Source organism: Ascaphus truei, chromosome 3 (assembly GCF_040206685.1).
Source record: "Ascaphus truei isolate aAscTru1 chromosome 3, aAscTru1.hap1, whole genome shotgun sequence".
In the NCBI taxonomy this organism is placed as follows: domain Eukaryota; kingdom Metazoa; phylum Chordata; class Amphibia; order Anura; family Ascaphidae; genus Ascaphus; species Ascaphus truei.
The window spans coordinates 160,756,501-160,784,104 of NC_134485.1; positions in this window are offsets into that span (position 1 = coordinate 160,756,501).

Genomic DNA, 27,604 nt, shown 5'->3' on the forward strand with positions numbered 1-27,604 from the left:
TATGTTTGTAGGCCTCCCTTGTGTGTAGTGGGTGAGGGTGGTTAGGCCTCACGGGGTGGGGGGTTAGTGGGGGAGGGTATGTAGGCCTCCCGAGTGGTGGGTGATGGTGGGTTAACCCCTTAATGATTGTAGAGGTTAATAACCGCTATGGTGATTAAGGGGTTAGGGGACATTACATTGGATGTTTTTATTCTTCTTTCTGTTTTGCAGCAGCGGATGGGTGTCAGGGTTCTGCTCGCCACAAACCAGGACCGGACCGCGAGGCTGAGGTGGGGTTGTAAAAACACCGACCTGAGACCGCGCAGGCTGATCCGGATTGCGCAGTTCGTAGTCATATGTCGCAGGATCAGGATTGGAGAAGACAGCGTCGTCGTTGTAGAAGCCAGGGTCAGGACAGGAGACATCAGGATAAACGTTGTTCAGGCAAGAGTTCGGCAACAGGTAGTCAGGAGAGCCCCGCTTCAGCTTAGGAGCGCGGGGTTGGCCTCTGCGCGAGCGACGACCATGGCCCATGGTACTGGTCACAGGAGATGGTAGGCAGACCAGAGTAGCACACCGCTTTGCTGCACGGGTGCACCAGTGCTACAGCGCAAGAGTCCTGAGCGGGCTAGGGAATCCTCTGTCTCAGCGCAGGAACCAGGACACGGCCTCTCTAGATTAGGGAAAGAGTAGGCCCCAGGAACCAGGAAGCTGAAGATACACAGGGAAACCTCCGCTTCAGTGCAGGAATCCAGGAGACTGAAGAACGCAGGGACGAAACATCCGCTTCAGTGCAGGAATCCAGGAGGCTGAGGGACGCAGGGACGAAAACCTCTGCTTCAGCACAGGAGAACAGGAGTGGACCGCTGCGTGAATATAGCAGCCGGTCACAGGAAACAAGGAGCTGAAGTGAACAAGAAGAGTACTCAGCTACAACACAGGAGACTGGAGCAGACCGCTGCGTGAATATAGCAGCCGGCCTTAGGAAACCTGGAGCTGCAGACAACAAGGAGAATACTCCGCTTCAGCATGAGAGACAGGAACAAGCGAGGGCTTGTGGCAGAACAGATAGTGACATCCAGGAAGGACTATGCTCGGCAGGGAGCATTATGGGAAGACAATACTTAAAGGCCAGCGGGCCAATCCCCGGAGGGGGGTGTGAAGGTACTGCTCCAATGAATGAATGCAAGTCTAGGTTGCAGTGATAGGCTGCACAGCTGCAGTAGATACCAGAGGGAGTGTGTATAGCTTTGGTGAGTGAATCCAGGCTGCAGCAAACATCAGGAGAGGTGCTCCAGGACTGCCCTGTCTGCAAGGTAAGGCAACCAGTAAACTGCGGAGCGGATTCCTTACAATGGGGCATTAGCAGGATGAAGATGAGGATGGCCTTCATCGTGGCAGCCGGACATGGGTAAGTGCTATATGTATTTAATGTATTTATTGTTCTTTATGTATTTTAAATGGACAAATGCTCTATTATCCATTTGTGGATAATAGTAATTTTGCCCATTACTGTATTGTATGTTGTGTATTGCAATGTTTTTACTGGGGGGCAATTGTCCCCAATAAACATGCTATTATGCCTTAGCCCCTTCATTGCCTTTGCGGCTATCTGCTATGGTAATGAAGCAGCATTAATGTATTTTAATAATAGTGTGCTGGAGCAGGGTGTCCCCTGAGATAAACCGCATTGATTTGTGGCTCAGAGACCCCCTGCTTCCCGAGTTACAGGCCCCGGTTTGGGGCATCGGTGACAGTGTCGCCGCCATATTTATAGCGGGCACCTCGCGTATGGGACATTGAAAGAAGCCAGATGTGTCCAACCAGTGTTAGTAACCCCTGATTTTTCTAAAGAATTCATTTTGCAAACCGATGCGTCTGAAGTAGGGCTTGGTGCGGTCCTCTCACAAGAGAACCAAAATGAAGAACATCTTATCTTGTACCTAAGCAGAAAACTTAGCCCACAGGAAAGAAACTATTCCATAGTTGGAAAAGAGTGTCTTGTTATAAAGTGGGCAGTACACAGGGGGTTATGCACTAAGCAGTGATAAGTGCTTTTAAGTGAGATAAAAAGCTATTATAGCGTGATATTGCCTGCTGTGAGTTTCACAGAGCAGTGATAAGTGCTTTTAAGTGGGATAAAAAGGCATTATAGCACGATACTGCACTGTTATCACTGCTTTGTGAATCTCACCAGCAGTATGTATCACGCTATAAAGGCATGTATCTCACTTAAAAGCACTTATCACTGCTTTGTGCATAGCACCCAGAAAACCCACTTATCATTGCTTAGTGCATAACCCCCACAGTCTTACTGCACCGACACACTTTATTCGAGCAAATACCCAGTATGTACCTGGCAGATACCTGGAATGCGCCGCTCCTCACCTCAGACAAGCCCCGTTGCGTTTGCCTTCCCAGCCTGGGTTCATGCCTGGCTGACGGGCGGCTGATCTGTTAAATGATAATGATTAGGATTTAATAGGCTGCAATGCTTCGCGTGTCTACCAGATGGCATAAATTCATGAATTGTAATGCAGTATATATATATATATACTGTGCAGTATTGCAGCCAGCGGGAATAAAATGCTTCAATCCCTGCCTGGAAAATACCTCAATGCACTCGGGCAGAAAACAGTCACAAACCTCAATACACCCGGGTATACCCGAATTCGTGGGACTAGCCGAGCTCGAATAAAGTGTGTCGCCAGTGTAAGTACTACCTGTTAGGTAGGAAATTCAGGCTGGTGATAGACCACGCTCCCCTAACCTGGATGAGTCAGAATAGGGAGAAAAATAGCATAGTGACCCGCTGGTTTCTTAGTCTACAACCCTAAATTTCTCAGTAGAACACAGGGAAGGCAGTAAACAAGGAAATGCGGATGGCCTGTCAAGAATGTATTCCCCCTTACCTTCACCAGTGAGAAGGCAGTTGCGGGGGTGAGCGCATATCCTGGTGGCGTCGGAGGCAGGGCACCACCATCTTTGTTATGTCTGCGTGGGCGCGGAGGCTCATGCATGCGCAGACGCGTCGAGGCAGCCATTGTAGTGTGGGAGAAATGGCACGTAGTGCAGGGACCCCTAGAAGTCACGCATGCGCTGTTAAGGTGATACGGCGGCCATTACAGAATTGCGCATGCTCAGTGGAGAGTAGCGGTGGCCATTACAGTTCGCGCACGTGGCCCCAATGTTAAAGAGAGCCATAGAAGACTACAATTCCCAGCAGCCTCTGGGGACTGCACAACCTGTCCTTTTTTGATCAGTCCATAAAACATGTGGATAATAGATGCTGGTGTGGGGGGTCTTCGGCTGCTCTCAGACAGGAGGAACCACATCCAAGATTTACCTAAGAAAGAAAAAGAAGAGAGAGCGCACGCCCCATAGTATACAGTAATACTGTAGATTTAATAAAAAGGAAGGGAGGGGGGGGGAAGAATAACACTCACAAGAGTATAAATCAATTAAAACGTTGTGTGAATTAATCACCACCATCCAGTTCTGCACCGCAAGCGTCCACAAATTCTTTGGCTCCCTCAGGGCTGTATGGGGATGATACTGCTCACAGGAGAACCGGGGTGTAAATCGCCGAGAGATTTGAGTCCATGTATGTCAAAAAGAATGCCTCATTCACTTCAATGGCTGCCGGATCAATCGAGCGCTCCAAAGCTGCCTCGTGCGCATGCGCAGCGTCGCAATGACGTAATTGCACAAAGTAGGATTCCCTGACACGTTTCGTCACCAGAGGGCGACTTTTTCAAAGGGCTGATACTGAATGGACAAAGTTCCTGGTATTTAAAGCCGATTGGTTGCTAAGCAACCCGTGTATAATGAAAACAAATAAATTGACCCATTAAATTGTTAGATAATAACGGAGACCAAGGGCCCCATAAGGAAGTATTATAAAGTAGTAATTGCTGGCTCAATAATACGAGATCATATTATAAAAACAGGAAAAATACAAAAAGGAAATAACAACTAGCAGAGGACCACAAAGGAATAGACATGAGGAAAATTAAGAGCATAATAATTGATTAAGAATATATATGTATAAAAATATAAACTATACAACTAAACAGTCCATAAACCAATAAATTCCACATGTCATCAATAAACTAAAACTATAAGATAAGGAAACATTAAGATAACATAGGAGTATATGTAATGACATTTAAACTCAAAAATATCAATTTTCAATAATATATATATATAAAATATAAGAAAATAAAAATATATAAAGAACACATGTATGATGAGATATAAATAAACTCACCATACATGGACACCAATTAATTAAATATAACTTCATATAAACCTCTGTAACACTATATAAACGCCTTAAATGAACCAGTATAATAGACAATTAAAAAACATATACAGTACTATATATAAGGCAAAAGAAAAAAGTGCACAAATGTTTTATAAGCTAATCAAAACCACCTATAAAAAGTAATTGTCATAGATCCCATGTGTACCTGCATATATACAGAGGCGGCACACTTTATTTGCACTTGGCTCGAGCCGCAAGCCGGGAGGTTTCCCGGCTTGCTCGTTTTTTTCCCTCGGTGTGCCACGCGTCATCGATGCGCGGTCACGCTTCATCGGGAGCGTGCGCGCATGGCGCGCGTGCCAAGGGCTCCCCGAGGGAGCCCTGGTGTCCCGCGATGTGGGGGATGGCGGTGGGGGGCTCCGGAGGACCTGGCGGACCCGGAGAGGGGAGGGGGAAGCCCCGATCGGAGGACCGATCCTCCGAGGCTCCGGCGCGCGCACGGAACACCTCGGCGCGCGCCTGGTATCTGTCGCGGCCGAGACCGGGTAAAGGTTAGAATAAACTCGGCTGCGACAGTATATGCATATCCCTACAAAGTGATAATCATCATGATTCATAAAAAATGTAAAGAACAAATATATATAACGAAACTTACATATATACATAAATAATGAATCATAAAGTAAAAATAATATATATATATATGAACACATATTAGACAAAAATATAAAAATATACACATATATACACATACACATGCATATAACTATCCCAAGACAGTCCAAAAACAAGCATTATTATCAACAATTTGGCAAAAAATGTGTATATACCACACCAAAATATATGTGTAAATATACACCAAAAAAAAATAAATAATATATTGATTTATCAAAGAGGCCAAGAGTTTGAGAAAGAGAGAGAGAAGAAGTCTCCACCAATGACAGACACATATAGGATGAAATAGTCCCCAATAAGGGGAAAATTTGTATAAAAAACATTGTATACTAAAATATAAATGAAATAAAGCTGATATAAACATATCCTTTATATTTAGGCTGTATTGCATAACAGCATACTACATACAGAGGATGGGGATAGGGGAGGGAAGGGGAAGGGGAAAAGGGAAGGGAATAATAGGTTTCTGAGTCTTATTTATTTATTTATTTATAAAATATTTTACCAGGAAGTAATACATTGAGAGTTACCTCTCGTTTTCAAGTATGTCCTGGGTACAGAGTTAAGACAAATAATACATGGTTACAAATACAGTTACATAAATGAACAGGGTATACATTATATACAAGACATTGTGTGCACAGTTAAAGAAAATATATGTTATGGGTGTATGTAACAGTTACAGACCAGATTAAAATGTGAGACAGCCTTAGAATTGAAAGAACTTAAACTGGTGGTGGATGTGAGAGTCTCTGGTAGGTTGTTCCAGTTTTGGGGTGCACGGTAAGAGAAGGAGGAACGGCAGGATACTTTGTTGAGCCTTGGGACCATGAACAGTCTTTTGGAGTCAGATCTCAGGTGATAGGTGCTGCATGTGGTAGAGGTGAGGAGCTTGTTCAGGTAGCTGGGTAGCTTGCCCATAAAGAATTTAAAGGCAAGACAGGAAAGGTGAACTTTGCGTCTAGACTCTAGTGATGACCAATCTAGTTCTTTGAGCATTTCGCAGTGATGTGTGTTGTAGTTGCATTGGAGAACAAAACGACAAATTGAATTGTAGAGGGTGTCAAAGTGGGTTTGAGGTGCCGTGCCATATACTATGTCTCCATAGTCAATAATTGGCATTAGCATCTGCTGTGCGATACGCTTTCTGACCAGGAGACTTAGGGAGGATTTGTTCCTGTAAAGTACCCCTAGTTTGGCATAGGTCTTGGTTGTCACAGTATCAATGTGCATTCCGAATGTTAAGTGGGAGTCAAACCATAAGCCCAGGTATTTAAAACTAGTGACAGGGGTTAGGGTGGTGTTAGTGTTGGTTCTAATATGGAGCTCAGTCGCTGGAAGCTTTACAAATTTAGTCTTGGTCCCAAATACCATTGTTACAGTCTTGTCAGTGTTTAAAAACAGTTTGTTTTGGGAAATCCAGTTTTCGAGTCTCAAAAAGTCAGACTGAAGTATGTGTTGAAGGTCAGAGAGGCTATGGCTGTGTGCATATAGGATTGTGTCATCTGCATACATGTGTATTGAGGCTTCCTTACAAGCTGTGGGAAGATCATTAATGAACACTGAGAAGAGTAGGGGCCCCAGAACAGAGCCTTGCGGGACACCACAGGTGATATCCAGGGGGCTGGAATTAGAGCCTGAGATGGACACATGTTGGGATGTTTCTGATAGGTAGGACTGAAACCAGTTTAAAGCATGCTTCCCTATTCCAGGGCTCTGGAGTTTGTTAAGCAGGATAGCATGATCAACTGTATTAAAAGCCTTTGCAACATCTAGGAATACTGCACCAGTGAGTTGTCCCCGTTCCATTCCACACTGGATTTCATTGCAAACTTTTAGCAGGGTAGTTACGGTGGAGTGTTTGGGACGAAAGCCAGATTGGAATTGGCTAGGGAAATTTGTCTTGGTGTAGTAGTCATTTAATTGGGAGTGGACACATTTTTCCATGACTTTGGATAGAATTGGGAGAAGTGAGATTGGTCTTTAGTTTGAGACTGTGTTTTTGTCCCCACTTTTGAAGATTGGGACAACTCTGGCAGTTTTCCAGGTCTTGTAACTCGGGAAGCAGGGGGTCCCTGAGCCAAAAATCAATGCGGTTCAGCTCAGGGGACCCCCTGCTCCCGCACAATATTATTAAAAATATATTAAGGCTGCTTAATTTCCATAGCGGATAGCCGCTAAGGTAAGGAATAATTGTTTATTTATATGTGTGTTTTACTCATAGTGTAGATGTGCAGAGGGTCTCTGGAGCTGAGACCACCTGCGGAGATACAAGCCTCTTTATGGGGTGCCGGTATCCCTCTGCTTTGTTTACATTCCGCGGACACGTGATCGGGACATTTTAATGCAGAGGGATACCGGCACCTCATAAAGGTGCCTATATCTCGGGAAGCAGGGGGTCCCCGGACCTGAAATCAACGCGGTTCAGCTCGGGAGAACCCCTGCACATGTACACTATAAGTAAAAGTTGTTTTTATATGTTTTTATTTTGCTGATGTTTGCGCAGAGAAAGCGGCAGATCTCTCTCTGCTGCAAACACATATCGGCAGAAACGGCCTATCGCCAGGCTATTGGTAGCCAGGCTCTTTTATCACTGGCTCATCTGCGTTTTGCTTTCGCAGTGATTCGGCAGGGATTAGGCATGGATTCGGCCCTTACTGAATATTGCGAGGGCAAATCGCCAAAATCATGCCGATAGGGAGCACTTCTCGATTGCATTTATTCGACGCTTAGTGCATGAGGCCCTAGCTCGCTAGCTGAGAGTCTCGATGAGAGTCTCATAGCTACTAGAATAGGGTGATTTTAGAAGAAATGCGAGTTGGAGCTCTTTTGGTGCTCCCGCTCGGTGTGTTTGGGCCATGGCACTACCGCTCGGGGAGATTCACTTCTCTAACGAGTTTGGCAGGTCATTGGAGCTTTCTGAATAGCAAATTTGCCAAATCGTTTAGGAAGTGTTCAAAAACATCAATGAGTTTCTTAGCAAAGTTTATAGAATAGGCCCCTGAGTATGGAAACAATATCACTGACTTTGGAGCAGGAGAGCCTGGTTCCGATCTCAGTGAAAGATCCTTTAGTATCTCCTTATTTCTCTGTGGTTCAGACACCAAACATAGATTACGTATTGCAGGATAAAGCAAAATAGTAATGTATTATATGCTTTATGTGTTGGAACGCACACTGCTTGGCTTTCATTTGTGTAGCCCTTTTTCTGCCGCTCCCAAAGGGACTACGGGTAACTGCACGCACCTGTGGCTCCAGGAGATCTGAGCCTCCGCTAGCTGGGAGCCTGGGGTAACCTTTATTAGCGCAGCGCCTTCACTTACCCAGGATCCCCGTGATGTGATTCCCCTGGGCAAGAAACATATACATACACATGTGTGATGCAACCAACTTTACTGTAATCGCAACAGTACCTTAGCACTTCATCATATTACTTCACACCCAGCATATATCCTAACACATAACCTATAACGCAATATAACCTTAACTCAGCTAAATGATAATGTCCTTATACGTGAGTGACTCGGCCACGCTCTCAACGAGTATTGTCCTGTACAGTAGTGGCTCAGCCACGCTCTTATCGAGTATGTCCTTACACTAATAGAAAGGAGTGCTCCGTGTATTAGGCCTTTGGTCACTCACTAGTGTCCTCAAAGAGTTACGCCTAAGGTGGGATCAGCGCCTGTTGACCGGTGTTGGTGCACTTAACGTAAATACCTTCCGGTCAATGCGGTGACCGGTAATGCTTCGAAAAGGATCAGCCAAATCCTTGCTTGTCTTTGATGTCCACAGTGTAGATGTCTGGTCTCAAGCAGCTCACCAGCAAACCTGCTCCGCACGCTTGTCCCTAACTGTCTACACAGTAGGGTGACTGATTGCTCACTATGGGCGTCCCTGCAGCACAGCAACCTACTGTGGCTCAGGGGCTTCTCAGAAGGACCTGTGGGGTAAAGCTAGCCTATGCAGGCGGGTCACTGACCCCCTGCACGCATACACCCTCCTTCTTTACCTTCCAAATCCCCTCTGACTAGCGTGGTCTCTCCCCCACACTTCCCTTTACTGCCCCTGTCATCCTAGCCTTCTGATTGGTTCTTCACATCAGGTGACTGCCCAGGAGCTCATGGGAATTGTAGTTTCTCCACAGAGCCTCTCTGCCTAATCTGCACAGACACACAGCTCAGCTATTGCATCAGCCACTGCCTGTCTGACTCTGCTCTAACACACTGCAACACTGTTGCAGACACTCCACATGCCTCTCACTGAACAGAGTCAAACACCAACTGAACACACTGAACACACATATGAGGTTCCTACCACATCCTTACATTTGTTTTGTACGATATCCACCTTTATCTTTATCTTTATTAAACAAATAAAGCATCAATACTAATTTTCAACTTTTCATTTTTTTTTTATATGTAAAGCACATGGCAATGTATAATTCTACATTCTTACCTAAGCTGGCAATCGTTTGCTGCTCCTGTTATAAATCTGTAAAATTCCTGATTGTGTGCCTAACATAATGGCTGCTTCAGTCAGTGTAGCTCAGCAGCTGCAATGTAGTCTTATATTACTAAGGTAACATTAGCTATTATTTACAGTTTACAGCTCAAACTGCTGGGAACATTGGCAACAAACAGGAACATATTGCAAAGATCTTGCACTGCTTGGCAGGTGAGTTAAAACCTGCTATAGAAATATAAGGATGCTTTAAAACCAATTAAAAGTAGAATTAAGAGTTGAACAAAAACAACAAAAACAGTCACTATTATCTAATACAACAGAATGGATTTATTAAAAAAACATAAGATTTCACATGTTTTGCTGTTTTAAACATACTGTACCTTGAACTTAAAAGGCTGTGCTTCCATTTTTTCCCCACCACAATTAATGTAGCAAAGTTCTGCTGCACCTTTAACACTTTCCTTTTACAATATGTTGCAGGCTGCTCCAGCTCTGACAGGATTAGTGGAAAGTACCTTATCCAGGCTGTTTTCCACATTATTCCCAGTGGGGTCCTATTCTCTGCGCTGGTAATGAAATGTTTATAGTTCCGTTTTCCTGTCTGGTGCTGGCATATGAATACCTTTGCTGGCCTCCCTGTGACTCCTGAACTTTTTCATTACAAAGGAGGCTGGCAAAGCATTGCTGAGCAGGTTTCCTGGCAATGAAATAGCTAATAGCCCAGTCTGCCACTGTGTCCCACAGGAAGCTTGCACGTACTTCATAGATTAAAGCAGCAGTCACTTTTACGGGCCACAAGTGGGGGTATTTAAAGAGTCTCCTGGATGTGAAACTGGGGGAAAACTAGAAGAATTGCACCAGTGTTACAGTTTGATAGGATTTTCAACCTTAAATAAGTTATGGTGGGTAAAAAGAGTGACAAATACCATCCATGGTATAGCATACAGCAAATAAAAATACCACCTGTGAGCACATTTACATGTCTCAGACAGCTCTGCAACCCTGCTTTTCACCATTATCCTCTAGCATACAGTGCTTCCACTGCAGCTAGGGATTCTGGGTAATGACAATAGTCTTTGGACAGTAATTTAGAACGATGTATACAATAATAGTCAAAAACCATCCACAGTATAGCATACAGCAATAAAAATACCACTATTGAGCACATTAACATCTCAGAAAGGTCTTCAACTCGGATTTTCACCATTATCTCTTAGTATACAATGCATTCACTGCAGCCAGGGATTCTGGGTATTGACATGCAAATGAGCAGTCAGTGTGGCACTTTTTCTAAAATAAAAGAAATATTATTTAAAAATGTAATGGAATTAAAAAGAAAAGACACGCGCCGCATTGCCATACCAACGGGAACACTATGTGATATAGCCGCATCACATGATGTCCAATGCTATGACAACTAGACGCTACGTGACATCATGACATAGCACAGTGTCGTGTTGTCATGGTAACGTCATGTGACACCGCATGGCTATATTGAGAAGATTTGCAGGGGAAAGATGCCGTAAATAAGTAAACATGGGAAGAATGTTGATGCAGGGATTAATCCAATTGCCAATACTTGGAGTCAGGAAGGAATTTATTTTTCCCCTTAATGGGATTTTTTGTTTGCCTTCCTCTGGATCAATAAGTAAGTATAGATATAGGATAAAGTATCTGTTGTCTAAATTTAGCATAGGTTGAACTTGATGGACGTACAGTTAGGTCCGGAAATAATTGGACACTGATACAAGTTTTGTTATTTTGGCTGTGTACCAAAATAAATTCAAGTTACAGTTAAATAATGAATATGGGCTTAAAGTGCAGTCTATCAGCTTTAATTTGAGGGTATTCACATACAAATTGGAGAAAGTGTTTAGGAATTACATCTCTTTAATATGTAGCCCCCTCTTTTTCAAGGGACCAAAAGTAATTGGACAATTAACTCACAAGCTGTTTCATGGACAGGTGTGGGCTATTCCTTCGTTATTTCATCATCAATTAAGCAGGTAAAAGGTCTGGAGTTGATTCCAGGTGTGGCATTCGCATTTGGAAGCTGTTGCTGTGAACCCACAACATGCGGTCAAAGGAGCTCTCATTGCAAGTGAAACAGGGCATCCTTAGGCTGCAAAAAATAAATAAAATCCACCAGAGAGATAGCAGGAACATTAGGAGTGGCCAAATAACAGTTTGGTACATTCTGAGAAAAAAAGAATGCACTGGTGAGCTCTGCAACACAAAAAGCCCTGGACGTCCATGGAAGACAACAGGGGTGGATGATCATAGGATAATTTCCATGGTAAAGAAAACCCCCTTCACAACATCTAGCCAAGTGAAGAACACTCTCCAGGAGGTAGGCATATCATTATCCAAGTCTACCATAAAGAGAAGACTTCACAAGAGCAAATACAGAGGGTTCACCACAAGGTGCAAACCATTCATATGCCTCAAGAATAGAAAGGCCAGATTAGACTTTGCCAAACAATATCTAAAAAAGCCAACCCAGTTCTGGAACAGCATTCTTTGGACAGATTAAACTAAGATCAACCTGTACCATAATGATGGGAAGAAAAAAGTATGGAGAAGGCTTGGAACGGCTCATGATCCGAAGCATACCACATCATCTGTAAAACACTGTGGAGGCAGTGTGATGGCATGGGCATGCATGGCTTACAATGGCAGTGGGTCACTAGTTCTGAAGTGTATAGGGATATATTGTCTGCTCAGATTCAGCCAAATTCAGCGAAGTTGATTGGACGGCGCTTCACTTTACAGATGGACAATGACCCAAAACATACTGCGAAAGCAACCCAGGAGTTTTTTAAGCAAAGAAGCTGAATATTCTGCAATGGCCAAGTCAATCACCTGATCTCAACCCTGATCAAGCTTGCATTTCACTTGATGAAGACAAAACTTAAGGCAGAAACACCCATGAACAAACAACAACTGAAGACAGCAGCAGTAAAGGCCTGGCAAAGCATCACAAAGGAGGAAACCCAGTGTTTGGTGATGTCCATGCGTTCCAGACTTCAAGCAGTTATTGCCTGCAAAGGATTATCGAAAAAGTATTAAAAATTAACATTTTATTTATGATTGTGTTAATTTGTCCAATTACATTTGTGCCCCTGAAATAAGTGGACTGTGTATGAAAATGGTTGCAATTCCTAAACGTTTCATACAATATTTTTGTTCAACCCCTTCAATTAAAGCTGAAAGTCTGCACTTCTATTGCATCTCGGTTGTTTCATTTCAAATCCATTTTAGTGGCGTACAGAGCCAAAATCTTGAAAATGTTGCCAGTGTACAATTATTTCCGGACCTAATTTTATGTCTTTTTATAACCTCATTTACTATGTAACTATGTAACCTTAATTGTAACATTATAATTACTTTTTAACCCTATGAGAGTCGTGTGCTGTGTCTTTTTTTATTTTTCATGATCTTCTCTGTGATGTTGAGCCATCCACTGCGACAAGCATCAGACTCCCAATATATGATTGAAGTTTATTGTATGTACTGTATGCATCTTTATTTAATCACCATTTACCACTGATAATTTTGGTATTACATCAGTAATACTTTTGTGTTTCAATTTCCTTCATCACAAGTGCACCTTATTTGAGATATTTCTTATTGTGAAGTATCGTTTGATTTTAACTTTTCATTAAGTATTTTTCACACGAGTAATTCTTTATGACATTACTACCTTATTACACAGTTAGTGCACAGTTTTTGTTCATTATATATCACTATGGACAAAGCCTTACAGCGCCGGCCGTCAGGGCCTCCATGTGCTCTCCCACCCCCCCCTACACACACACACACAAACATTGCGGGGTTTAGCAGCATAATAGTTACGCCACTGTCTGTTATCAACCTTTTTTGGGATCTTAGCACAAAACCGTTAAAGAAATGTCATTTTTGCTGCTTAGTTACATAGTTACATAGTAGATGAGGTTGAAAAAAGATGTTCATCCATCAAGTTCAACCTATGCTAAATTTAGACAACAGATACTTTATCCTATATCTATACTTACTTATTAATCCAGAGGAGGGCAAACAAAAAAACCCCATTAAGTGAAAAATTAATTCCTTCCTGACTCCAAGAATTCGCAATCTGATTAATCCCTGGAACAACATTCTTCCCATGTATACTTATTTGATATATATCCCTGTATACCTTTCCTTTCTAAAAAGATGTCCAACCTTTTTTTGAACAAATTTATTGTATCTGCCATCAGTCTCCACGGTTAAAGAATTCCACATTTTAACTGCCCGTACTGTAAAGAACCCTTTCCTTTGTTGCTGGTGAAGTCTCTCCAAGTCCTTCTGAAGAGAAATTACATCCTGCTTTGATTCTACTACCTTACACAATTTAGTATCATCAGCAATAATGGAGACTGCTCTCGATGCCAACCTCAAGGTCATTAATAAACAAATTAAAAATCAGGGGTCCCAGTACCGATCCCTGAGGTACTCCACTCACGACTTTAGCCCAACCTGAAAAAGTTCAATTTATGACAACCCTCTGCTGTCTGTCCTTTAACCAGTTTTCAATCCAGGTGCATATATTATTACTAAGTCCAATTTTATTTATTTTGTACACCAACCTCTTGTGTGGAACTGTATCAAAAGTTTTAGCAAAATCTAAGTAGACAATATCGACTGCATTACCCTGGTCTAAATTCCTACTTACCTCCTCAAAGAAACAAATAAAGTTAGTTTGGCATGATCTATCCTTCATAAATCCATGCTGACTATTACTAATGATTTTGTTTTCCATTAGGTATTCCTGAATATTATCCGTATTAAACCTTCAAGTAGTTTCCCCACTATTGAAGTCAACCTTAGATGTCTGTAATTCCCCAGTTGTGATCTAGCTCCCTTTTTAAATATAGGCACCACATCTGCTTTACGCCAATCTTGTGGAACTGAGCCTGTGGAAATGGAGTCCTTGAATATTAAATATAATGGTTTGGCTATTACTGAACTTAACTCCTTGAGATCTCTTGGATGTACACCATCGGGGCCAGATGCCTTATTTACTTTAATTTTTTCAAGCCGCTTATGAACTTTTTCCTTAGTTAACCAATTGTTCATTAATATGGAGGTTGTGGCTTCCTCCTGCGGCACGACTATTGAACTTGATTCTTCACTGGTAAACACAGAGGCAAAGAATGTGTTTAATACCTCTGCTTTTTCCTTATCTCCAATAATCTGCCTGCCCATCTCACACTGAAAGGGTCCTATATTTTCTTTTCTCATTTTTTTGTTATTAAGGTACTTAAAGAACTTTTTAGGGTTGATCTTACTTTCTATTGCAATCCTTTTTTCATTATCCATTTTTGCAAATGTGATTGCCCTTTTGCAATTTTTGTTACATTCCTTATAATTCTGATACGATGTCTCCTTCCCTTCTAAATGCCTTCCTCTTCTTGTCCATTTCGTCCCCTACCTGTTTATTTAGCCACATTGGTTATGACTTATTTCTTTTATACTTATTACCCAAGGGTATACACTGATAAGTGTGCTTTTCTAACAATGTTTTAAAGACTGCCCATTTATCTTCTACATTTTCCCTGCAAAAACATCATCCCAATATATTACTTATAGATTAGCCCTCAGTTTGTAAAAATCTGCTTTTCTAAAGTTTAGGGTCTTTGTTGAACCCAAGTGATCTGTTTTTTGATCATTTATTTCAAATGAGACCATATTATGATCACTGTTACCCAAATGTTCCAGGACTTTAAAATGTGTTATTACTTCTACATTGTTTGATATTACCAAATCCAGTACTGTCCCTCTCCTGGTTGGTTCCTCAATAATTTGGGTCATAATTTGGGTCATTTGCAGCCATGCTCTTAAGCAGATATGCTTTTAAGTAGATATGTTTAAAGTAGATATGAAGTTTAAAAAGGAAGACTATTGTTCACTGATCTCATATCATCTCTTCTCTTTCATCAGGTAAAAAACTTTTTTCAAATTGTCTGCCTGTCCTGATATCCTCCCCTGCTTTGTATCTAGTTCTATTTAGGTAAAAACATATTTCAAATTGTCTGTCTGTCCTGATATCCTCCCCTGCTGTGTATTTAGTTCTATTTAGGTAAAAACATATTTCAAATTGTCTATCTCCAAATTATCCCCCTGCTGTCTTAATTTAATTCATCTTTCACACTTGTGCAAGACAACACCCATCTTAGAAAAAAACATTTGCTTTAACGTCCCTCACATGTGCTAATTAAGTATGTTGTGCCAGACAGGTGACTTAGTAAAAGTATATAACTAAACTCATAGCAGCCATAGCTGCCTAAAGCCATGCTCTTAAGCAGATATGCTTTTAAGTAGATATGAAGTTTAAAAAGGAAGTTGGAAAAGTGGACAACATCTATTGCTTCTGATCCCTGCATTTGAACTACGCTGGAAAGGAGGATATCATCTATCCCAGACTGCACATCTCAACACTTAACTATTGCTGTGATGCCGCCTTTATTTTTTATATTTGCTATAACCTCACTTATTTTCAAACTATGGACTTCCTTCCACCAGTCTCCTTATGTCTCTAACTCTATTCATATATCTCAATCTCTCCTTTCTTCCCCACTTCTCTGTTCACATGAACTCCTTTCTTACCTGCGCCCTCTGTCACCACACAGCTATACACCCTGCACTAAAACACACCCCTACAAATCATCCTCACACATTCTCTTTCTTTCCATGCTTCTCCTCCTTGCTTCTGGGGATATCTCTCCCAATCCTGGTCCCTGCCTTATTGCCACTTGCTCTCGTCCTCGCCTCCCACATGCAACTTCTACTCCTTCTGGTGTTAACCCCTCCAACCTCATACCCATCCCCTGCCACCCTCCCTCTTCTCTCCCTTTCTCCTGTGCCCTTTGGAATGCTCACTCCCTCTCTAACAAGTTCCTCTATGTGCATGACTTCTTTCTCTCTCACTCCCTGCTACTCTTAGCTATAACTGAGACCTGGCTCACTCAGTCTGACTCTGCTCTGGATGCTGCCCTCTCCTACAGTGGCCTTTCCTTCTCCCACACTCTGTGCCCTGATGGCAGGGGTGGAGGCATGGGGCTCCTGCTCTCCTCTCTCTGCCATTACCGAAACCTTCCTATTCCCCCCTCTCTTGCTTATCCCTCCTTTGAGGTTCACACTGTCCAGATCTTCTCTCCTCTCCCTGTCCATGTCATCTATTGCCAACCTTCCTCTACTCATCCCCCTTCTGCCTTTCTCTCTCACTTTGAATCCTGGTTCTCTTTCTTTCTCTTCTCAGACTCCCCTGTTCTTCTCCTTGGGGACTTCAATTGCCACATTGATGACTCCTCTCTCCCATGGGCTTCTCGCTTTCTTTCTCTAACCTCTTCTTTTGGCCTTCAACAGTGGACTGCAGCCAGCACCCACCAGGATGGCCACTACTTAGACCTGGTTTTCACTAAGAAATTCTCTCTCGCCGATTTCTCTATTTTCCCTTTTCCTCTCTCTGACCATCACCTCATCTCATTCTCTCTATCTCGCTTCTCCCCTTCTCCACCTCCATCTACCCCCCGGTTCTGCAGAAACCTGCGCTCTATTCACTTACCTGACTTTGAGTCCACTTTACACTCCTCCCTCTCCTCTCTCAGCTCTGCTACAGACCCTGACAACCTGGTCAGGAACTACAACTCTGCCTTGTCCTCCTCTCTTGATCTACATGCCCCGCTTTCTCTCTGCCGCACTCGCCCTTCTAACACTAGACCCTGGTTAAATTCCCACATGTGCATGCTGCGTTCTTCCACTCATTCCTCTGAACGCCTTTGGAGGAAATCTCCTACTCTCGCAGACTTCCTTCACTACAAATTTATGCTATCCTGTTTCAACTCTGCCCTCTCGCAAGCTAAACAAGCCTACTTTTCTTCACTAATCAACATGCACAAGTCTAACCCACGCCGACTGTTCTCTGTCTTTGATACTCTGTTCAAACCACCCTCAGCTGCCTCTCCTTCCTCCATCTCCACTCAGGACTTTGCTGACTATTTTAAGGAAAAGGTGGAATCCATACGTCAGAACATCCCCTCTGTCTCTTCCTCCCATCCTACACCTCTTCCTAACTCTCCTCCTGCCGTCCTTGGCTCTTTTTCCACTGTCTCAGAGGAGGATGTGTCGATGTTGATCGCCTCTTCTCCCTCTACCACTTGGCCTCTTGACCCAATTCCCTCCCATCTCCTAAAACCTCTTGCTCCTTCTATAATCCCTACGCTAACACACATTTTTAACTCCTCCCTCTGCTCTGGAACCTTCCCATCCTCCTTTAAACATGCAACAGTCACACCATTACTCAAAAACAGCAAATCTTGACCCTACCTGTCTTCCTAACTATCGACCTGTCTCCCTCCTGCCTTTTGCCTCTAAACTCCTTAAACGTCTTGTATTCTCTCGCTTGCTCCATTTTCTCAACACCTATTCTCTCCTAGACCCTCTACAATCTGGCTTCTGCACTGCTCACTCCACGGAAACAGCCCTCACTAAAATAAATGACGACCCTCCATGCTGCCAAAGACAGAGGTCTTTACAATCTGCTCATATTACTCGACCTCTCTGCAGTATTTGACACCGTGGACCACCCTCTTCTGCTTTACATTCTCCATACTCTTGGTATTCGGAAAAAAGCTCTATCCTGGATCTCATCCTACCTCTCCCATCGTACTTTCAGTGTCTCTTCTGCTAACACCTCCTCCTCCTCTATTGATCTCTCTGTGGGGGTACCCCAGGGCTCTGTCCTGGGACCTCTTCTCTTTTCTCTGTACACACTCTCTCTAGGTGACCTAATAACATCTTTTGGGTTTAATTATCACCTCTCTGCTGAGGAGCAGGCTTACAGTACTTCCTTCCCCCCCCCCCCCCCCCCCACCAGGTGAAAATCTGTGACTTATGATTGTGTGTTGTGTCTGTCTGTGTGTGTGGTGTGATTTAGTGTGTGTGTTGTGCCTGTGTTGGTTGTGATTGAGTGTGTGTTGTGATTGAGTGTATGTGGTTTTTTTGCACACACGCTGCATACATTCACAGCACACTCTCAAAGCACACTGCACACACTCACAGCACACTGCACACACTCACAGCACACGTTCACAGCACACTGCACACTGCACACAGCACACACTCACTCTCAGCACACTCACAGGGGGGGATCGGTGCTGGTAGATGAGAGGCTGTTGGGGGAAGTGCAAGGGGAATGCTGGGGGAAATATGGAGGCTGCCGGCGCCTCACTCCACCTCTTCCCCTCTCATCCCTCCTTCCCCCTCCCCCCACACCTCCATCCACCCCCCCTCCTCATTTCTCCCCCCCTCCTCAATCCTACCCTCCTCCCCTCCTCTCGATCGGGTGCGCGGTTGCCATTTCTTTTTAATTGGCGCGACCCCGGTTATAGCGCGGTCGGATCGGGTAGGCCCCCGATGACCGCACTATAACGGGGCTGAGATGTATTTGTATTTACATTGTATACCGTTTAATAAAGGTTTTTTTTTTTCCTGTGATTGATTACATCAGGCTGGGGGGGCCCGAGAAATTTCATGGGTGAAAAGGGGGGCTCGGCATAAAAAGTTTGCCCACCCCTGGTTTATAGCATATCCCTACAAACATTTTCTTTATACTTTTACCTCCACTGCTAATTTCTATCTACAAGGTCTCTACATTTTCATCATTCCCTTCATAAACATCTTCCCTTATTATAGGCTTTAGATCCGGTTTAACATATAAACATACTCTACCTCCTCTTCTATTTGCTCGATCCTTCCGAAAAAGGGAATAACCCTCTAAATTAACTGCGCCGTCCCTTGCAGCTATTAATTCAAGCTCCCCCATTTTATCTGTCAGGCTTCTTGCATTAGCAAGCATGGATTTAAGTTACTCGTTTTCTAGTATTATCTGTATTTTTTACAAGCATGCATTTCAGTTTTTTTTCAGCCTGTACTATTATCTTATCTGCTCCTTCCTTTCTGTGCCAACTTGGTTAAATCTTTATAAGTTTTCTTTTATAATCTCTATGTACTATTGGTGTCTCACTGCTTGTCAAAATCGCACTTGCCCACATTCTACCTCCAAAACCCCTTGTTTCCTCTTCTATTGTATTTAGTTCGTTATCTGTTTCATTTCCCTCCCCCCTCCATCCTAGTTTAAACTTCATGTGACAATTTTATATAAGCATGTACAATCTCTTACGTGTATTGACCTTCTGCAGGCAAATACTCATCTAGCTGGTATTGGTTTAGTAATAATGTACTTATTCAATTAAAATGTATTTCTTTTAATTTATTCTCATACAGGATGGTACTTTACAATCCTCCATCTTGACACAGAATGCTAAATTTGCCACACCTGCTCTGAGCACTATTATTTGTACAGTTTAAATAAGATCGGAATACCAATCTCTTTAGGAATCTTCATTAGTGCAGGAACTACGAACTTTTATATATCAACCAATGCTTTTTTTAATACAGTATATGCACTCTGCAGTTAGAGCTAGATTACAGTACAGAAATGCCATGTTCTGCTGCAATAGAAAAATGAGATCCTAATCCCAATTACCTATTGTTCATCATACTATTGATCTGCTGTCAGATGAACTGAGTAACGTGTTCTTACTGCAAGCAGCATAGTTGCAGCTAGAAGTCCTTCTCCCTAACAAAATACACTTTCCTCTTGAAATGTAATTACTTTTAAGGCAACTTCAGTTTTATTAAGATATACAAAGAAAACGGCTTGCATCTTTAAAGATTGGAGTTGCTTTGAGATCGGCATACGATATGATGGGAATGCATTCTCTGTTATATTCCTAAACCTTAACTAGTGTTTGTGTTGTTAAAATTAAGTCATATATGATTGTCAATTAATTTTACAAATCAAGTATGCCCAGTCATTCTGGGCCTACGTGCGCAGATCATATTTGTTTTTTTTGTTTTTTTAAATTAAAATGTTAGTGTTATTAAGTAGTACATGCCTTTATAAAAATGTGCATAATATATATGTAGTCTTCAGATATGATGCATAATTCACTGTTTTGAAATGAATTGTGATGCATTGCGTCATGTTGAATAGCTTATTGATATTTGATTAATATATGTGGGGGAAAAAGCCGGAAGTTTCAGTCACAGAAAAAGCTTTGTGGAACTGTGGTTTCATGGCCTTTTTTTTGTGATTGCACGTCCTGTTTTAGATGATTTCAACTGTGTGTTCACCCTGATGAAGGCCCTATTTGTGAGTACAAAACATTGTTTTATGCTGTGATAAAATATCTTTTGATACATACCTGCCATTTGCTGCTTCATTCTTTGCATGGATCTCGGGTTTGTCGATTTGTTTAAAGTTTCACTCATGGATTAGTCCGGAGAGAGGGAGAGATATTTCCCCCAACCCCCAGACCGAAAACGGATTATTATTCCACCATGTGGATTGTCAGTGAGAGAAAGAAAACATTAAAAAAGGTAGATCACCTTTTTTGGGACTGATCCACGGAAATTCAAAGACAAAGAAACCAGACAATCCAAGGTGGATCCAAATTCGCAAAAAAATTCACCCATCTCTAATAATCTGTACTCATCAGTGATCCTGAAATTCTTCAATTGTCAGACTTAATTCTTTTATTATAGTTAGTATTTTTCAATAGAGTATATCGATCGATCATAAAAGCATTTTTGAAGGTCTCCTCAATATCTATTGGGTTGTAGCCTCTATCCAAAAATCTTTTTTGGAGATTCTTTGTCTGCTCCAGAAAGATCTAATCATTGGAATAATTATGTCTAAGCCTGAGGAACTGACCCTTGAGAATTCCTCTCAACAATGATCTGGGGTGACCACTGTCTTCCCTAAGTGTTGCATGATTTCTTCTTGCGAAAAACATCACCCTTGACAAAGCAGCCCGCCCCAGTGAAACATACGTCGGGTAGGTGGGCGCAGTGACATCATGCTGCCAGCACCCCCTTTCTACACGGGGACACTCTCCTGTATTCCAGCCTCTACCTCAGCTAAGTAGCATTGCTATCAACATTGCAAATAAACTTGTATTTCTTCTTGGTAGGAAGCTGGTTGTTACAACATTACCAGTGTTGTAATAGATTGGATTTTCTGTGATTTGATTATCCACTCCCCCATCAGAGCCACAGTGTTTTTATTATCTATTGTATCATTAATTGTTATTAAGGGGCTGTATGAAGGGGTATTTGTGTCTATACTTGTTCTTACTACCAGGTATTTTATCTATGTGTTTCTAATGTCATTTGACCATAACCACAACCCACTGATATCACCCGTAACTATCTTAGGGTGCTTCAGTCTTCTCAAACATAGCAACCTGTTAGTTGTATGTGGTTACACTACATAGGGATTATCATTGTCCCCCCGGAATATTTCTAAGCAATTCCCAGTGTTACACCTGTTTCTCTCCTCATTGTAGGGTGGTTTAAGAGATGTTATTACCATCATAATTCTTTTTTAATATCAGGTAAAAAATACATAAGGTCTCTTAGGGTGTTATAGTAGATCAGTATAGTCCATAGACACTACTCCAAATTAGTTTAATATTTCTCTAGGGTGCATTAATTACGATCACCTTATTGACTGTCCTTTTAATGTGGTCCTAGTTATAGGGATTACTAGGACATTAGAATATCTGTGCTTTAGTTGGTAGGTCATAGTGGTTACCATCCTGCTTTGACAGTATATAGCATCTGTGGTTCTGTTGTCCTTTTCCTGGATTGGCCAATTCGAGCCAATTTGACAAGCGGTTATCTCACGGCATGTGTTTTGAGGTTCAAGGATTTTTATATAACACATCCACCTTCATTTGGTGTATCTTTTACCACCAGGTGGGCTTATGTGTTTTTGTGTTTAGTGTTCCCATTTATTTTATCGGTCCAAGGACCTACTAAATTTGTTGTTTTAATTTAATTCATTGTACTCATGTGTTAGGGATTCTATCACTTCAACCTCTGTATCCTTACAGTTCATTTTTGGACAAAACTTGATTATTATGTGGTAGGCAAGTGCATGTTACAGGGACCTTTTCTCTGAGCCCACTTTCCCCTTTTCCCCCTTCCTTCCCCCCCCCCCCCCTCCCTTCCTCTCTCAGGGGTTCAGCTCAGATATTTCTGTGTTTTCGAAAAACATTTGTCTGAATGTGACCTTTGATGTCAATATATGAAAGAAGATCTAGATATTTTATATAGGGAAAATTATATTCAAGAATAAAACATAAGTTGAATATGTTGTTGTTCAAATATTCTATCAAATGTAATAGTGTGTAAAAAAAAATTTCAAATCATAATCAGATCATCAATATACCTCTTGTAAAAAAACCGATATGTTCCCCAAAAGTGTTAGCCTCACCAAAAATGTGAATGGACTACCATGAACCCATAAATAAATTAGCATATAAAGGAGCAAAAGCAGTCCCCATTGCAGTACTCAATGTCTGTCAATAAAAAGTGTGATTGTGGCATAATAAGAAAGACCTTTAAAGGTCAGAATAATGGAACGTGTACAGCTCATCAGAACTTCAAATACAGCACTTAGCACTCAGTTTCCAAACACTTTTCCAATTGTAAGTATAAATCATTTTTCATTTATAGGAATAGAACAGATCTCAATTCCAACTCGTGGCGGGGATAGAATCAAATCAAATCAAATAAGCTTTATTGGCATGACAAAAGAACATTTCAGTATTGCGAAAGCATTAATAATAGGGGGTAGGATATAATGATTACACAGTACAAGAATAAAAGGGATTAGGGTATAATAATTACACAATACATGGATAACAGTTACACACAGGGATGTGGGGGTTAGTGGGCATCTCTTAGCCTATAACAGGTGCTGATACTGTGTGCAGACTGATAGAATCAGTCTCTTGAACCGTCGCAAAGTATATTGGATTTTTACTTTAAAAACGTTAATACTAGAATAGCGAGGAGAAAATGATACCTCCCGAAAGTCACTGGTGGCATGAACCTCCCAGACTTAAGAAACTGCAATCTCGTATGTCTTCTTAGCCATGTAGGAGGCCTAATCCTGGGGAATTATTACTCATCCAATGTTTTAGAAAAACAATTGGTAAATTCCCTATCCCTAAAAGAAATTCTACATATGAAATGGTGTGATATACCATCTGTGACGGGGTGAATGAACGTCGGCAGCCATATACCTGGCAAACCTATGTTTAGGCTTGCAGTGCAGCAGTGATGAGGTTAAGTTTCAGTTGAGAAGGGCTGCTTAATTAGTCTGACCCCAGCTGCATAATCAAGGTGTTTTAAAAACCCCAGGCTATACACACATGCAAGCTAGCTGGTCAGGAGACAGGACTGAAATACTGAAGAGATTACTGTTATAAGGTCTGTTTTTCAAAGTACATGTGTGATGAACTGTCTGTGTCCAGCATGCAGACGAGAAGCTTCCTTGTTTTCTATGCTGAAGAGAAGCTATTTTGTTTTTGTCTGCTGAAGAGAAGCTATTTTGTTTTTGTATGCTGAAGAGAAGCTATTTTGTTTTTGTGTGCTGTATATTTTTAAGGCTCAATAAAGAAGCCTTATCAAGAGAACTCACGTGTGTGGTTGCATGTACCCTGCAACATATGGTGTCAGAAGTGCCGGGATTTTGAGAGGCCCCTGCAGTTGAAGAGCCACACACACACAAAAATGAGAAAAATTTAAGAATTTTTAAAAGAGTTTCTGTGCGAGCAGACCAGACAGCAGGGACTGTTAATGCAGGAGAAGACAAAACAGCAGGGACTGTTAATGCAGGAGCAGGCCCAACTACTATTGCAGCAGAAAAGCCAGCTCCTAACCCAGCAGCAGGCAGCACAGGATGAGCAGATGGCCAAGCTGCTGACCCAATTCCAGGGGTCTGCCAGTCCAGAACTTGCAAACACACCCCCGGTCCTCCTGAGGAAAATGGCTCTGAACGAGGATCCAGAGGCTTTTCTACTGACATTTGAAAGGGTTGCCGAAGCTCAGGGCTGGGCTGCAGATCGCTGGGCAACTGCTTTGGCCCCGCTCCTCATAGGAGAAGCCCAGGCCTCATATCAGGGCCTCCCTGCAGATCAGGCAATGGACTACCAACAAGTAAAAGCCGCCATACTGAATCGCTTAGGTCTGACCCCAGAGACCTACCGGCAGCAGTTCCGGAACCTGAAGTACACCGCTAAGATGAGACCCCGGGTCCTCGCTAAGCGGTTATTGGACTTGTGTACTCGCTGGATACAACCCGAGGAGCGCACTAAGGAGGCAATTCTTGAGCAAGTGGTGTTGGAACAATTCCTACAGATAATACCCCTTTCCGCACGCTCGTGGGTAAAACGCCATGCTGCTGAAACCCTAGCTTTGGCGGTCCGACTCGTTGAGAACTTCCTTGGGGCTGAGGATCAGGCGAGTGCCCTGGACCAGATGGATCCAACTTCACCAGCACTTGCGGAGACCCAAAGAGTGAGATTGGAACAACGGGGAGACTACAGCCCCTCCATGCGCAACCGCCAAGTGCCACGAAAGGAGCAGTCCTTCCAACAAGGAAGAAGTCAAAACGTAGGGCACCGCCGAGACCCTCATCCCCTTCCTGATGTCGGCTTGTCGCCAAATGAGAGGAACGTCCGAGGATGTCGCCCACAGGACCCACCAGATGCCTGGTCTCCTGTTTCCGATCCAGTGGAGCGCTATCCACGGCCCCCTCCTGCGAGGGAACCCTCTCCATGTTCCGTCTGTGGAGAACCAGGCCACCGGCATGTGGATTGTCCACAGATGGATTGTTCCTTCAGCAGGACCGTCGCCTCGGCCTTCACTGGAGAAAGTTACAAGCCCTGTCTACTTCCAGCCCAGGTTGGGGGAAAAAACATCCAGGCCCTTGTAGATTCAGGCTCTAGGAAAACTCTGGTCTTCCAGGAACTGTTACCGCCTAACGTGTGTTCTTTTGACTCTCCATGGAGTATAGAATGTATACACGGCGATGTAAAACGGTATCCGACGGCCAAAATCCGGCTTCAGGTAAAAGGTCAGGAGGCCTACCTCGAAGTAGGAGTCGCTCCTTGGCACCCTGCCCCCGTTGTGCTCGGCAGGGACTGGCCTTTCTTTTCAGACCTAATGGCTCCAGTCTCTCATGAGGAGCCTTATTCTATGGCTCAGGAGAACCCTGGCAAACTGTTCCCCTTCTCGGCAGATCTTTTTCCCAGTAGACACCAGGTTCCAAAGACTCGGAAGCAAAGATGCTCTGACAAACAGGACTGGTTGCAGAAATCTGGGTCTCAAGGTGACCATTCTAGTAGCCAGAAGTCACAAGTGATGGCTGTGAATGGCCAGAGGGAGGGGAATATGGGCCCTGGAGATTTCCCAGACCTATACCTCCCTGATTTTTGCCAGAGGCAAAGGGAAGACCCAGTCATTGCTAGACAGTATAATAAGGCGGTAAAAATTGATGAGCAGATATTGAATGCACATGGGTGATAGTATTCCCCCATTTTGAATTATCAAACTATATCCTGTATAGGGTGAATAGGCAGACACAAACAGGGGAGGTCACCAGACAGATATTGGTTCCCAAAGCGTTTGTTAAATCTGTGTTCACTCTAGCCCATACTGTCCCTTGGGGTGGTCACCTTGGCAGGGATAAAACATTGGACCATATTTCGTCCCGATTCTATTGGCCAGGGATGCATAGTGATATTGTAAAGTTATGTGTGGCATGTCCGGAGTGCCAGCTAACTAGTCCGAAGGGACAAAAACCAGCCCCTTTGGTTCCTCTACCCTTGGTGTCAGTTCCCTTTGAGAGGATTGGGGTAGACTTGGTAGGGCCTCTAGAACCTCCTGCGAAAGGACACAGGTTTATTCTTGTAATAGTTGATTATGCAACAAGATATCCTGAGGCGTTCCCCCTGAAAACAGTAACGGCGAAGCAAGTAACCAACAAGTTGTTGGTGCTGTTCTCACGGGTTGGACTTCCCCAGGTTATGTTGACAGACCAAGGTACAAGTTTATGGCTAAACTGATGCAGGATGTCTTAAAATTACTAGAGTTCAAGTCTGTTCGGACATCGGTCTACCATCCACAGACTGATGGATTGGTGGAAAGATTTAACCGAACTCTAAAAGGGATGCTGAGGAAATTTGTCAATTCAGAGAAGAGAGCCTGGGTTGAACTTCTCCCTTTTCTGCTGTTTGCAGTGTGGGAAGTTCCCCAGGCCTCCACGGGATTCTCTCCATTTGAACTGCTGTATGGCCGCCAACCCCGGGGTATCCTAGACCTCCTAAAGGAGTCCTGGGAGGAACAGCGGTCCCCTTCTAAGAATACCCTGCAATATGTATAGGACCTTAGGAAGCGCCTAGATGTGGTCGGGCATTTTGCTAGGGAGAATCTTAGATCAGCCCAGGACAGTCAGGAGAGACATTACAATCAAAATGCTCGTATGAGAGTGTTTCACCCAGGAGATAATGTGATGTTGTTGATACCCAGTTGTGAGAGCAAACTCCTAGCCAAATGGCAGGGCCCATTTGAAGTACTCCGCCGCACGGGTGATGTGGATTACGAGATCGCTCAACCAGGGTTCCAGGACGGGTAAACAAATTTACCATGTGAACTTGCTGAAACCCTGGAAGATGCAGCAGTCTCTATTAATCCACCCGATGGAGGAGGAAACGGACTTGGGTCCTCAGCCCCCACGGGAGAACATCGTGGGTGACAATAAAATCCCAATGGGTAAACAGTTGTCCTCTGAACAAAAAGGGGACTTGTTAGAAATAATTACACAATTCCATGATGTTTTTTCTGATTTGCCAGGGCAAACTAATTTAATTTCACATGTGATCGAGACAGCACCTGGGGTAAAAGTACGTACCCGTCCTTATAGGTTGCCTGAAAGTCGTAGGGCCCTGGTAGAGAAGGAGGTACAAGAAATTTTACACTTAGAAGTGATTGAGGAATCATGCAGTGAGTGGTGTAGTCCACTAGTTATGGTCCCTAAAACCGATGGGAAGGTAAGATTTTGTGTGGACCTCCGAAAGGTCAATGCGGTATCCAAGTTTGACGCATATCCGATGCCAAGGGTAGATGAGTTAATTGATGCCCTTGTAACGCGGAATATATTTATCCAAGCTGGACTTAACAAAAGGATACTGGAAAATACATTTAGAGGAAAAGTCCAAGTACAAAACAGCCTTTGCCACTCCCATGGGTTTATACCAGTTTGTGACAATGCCATTAAGACTG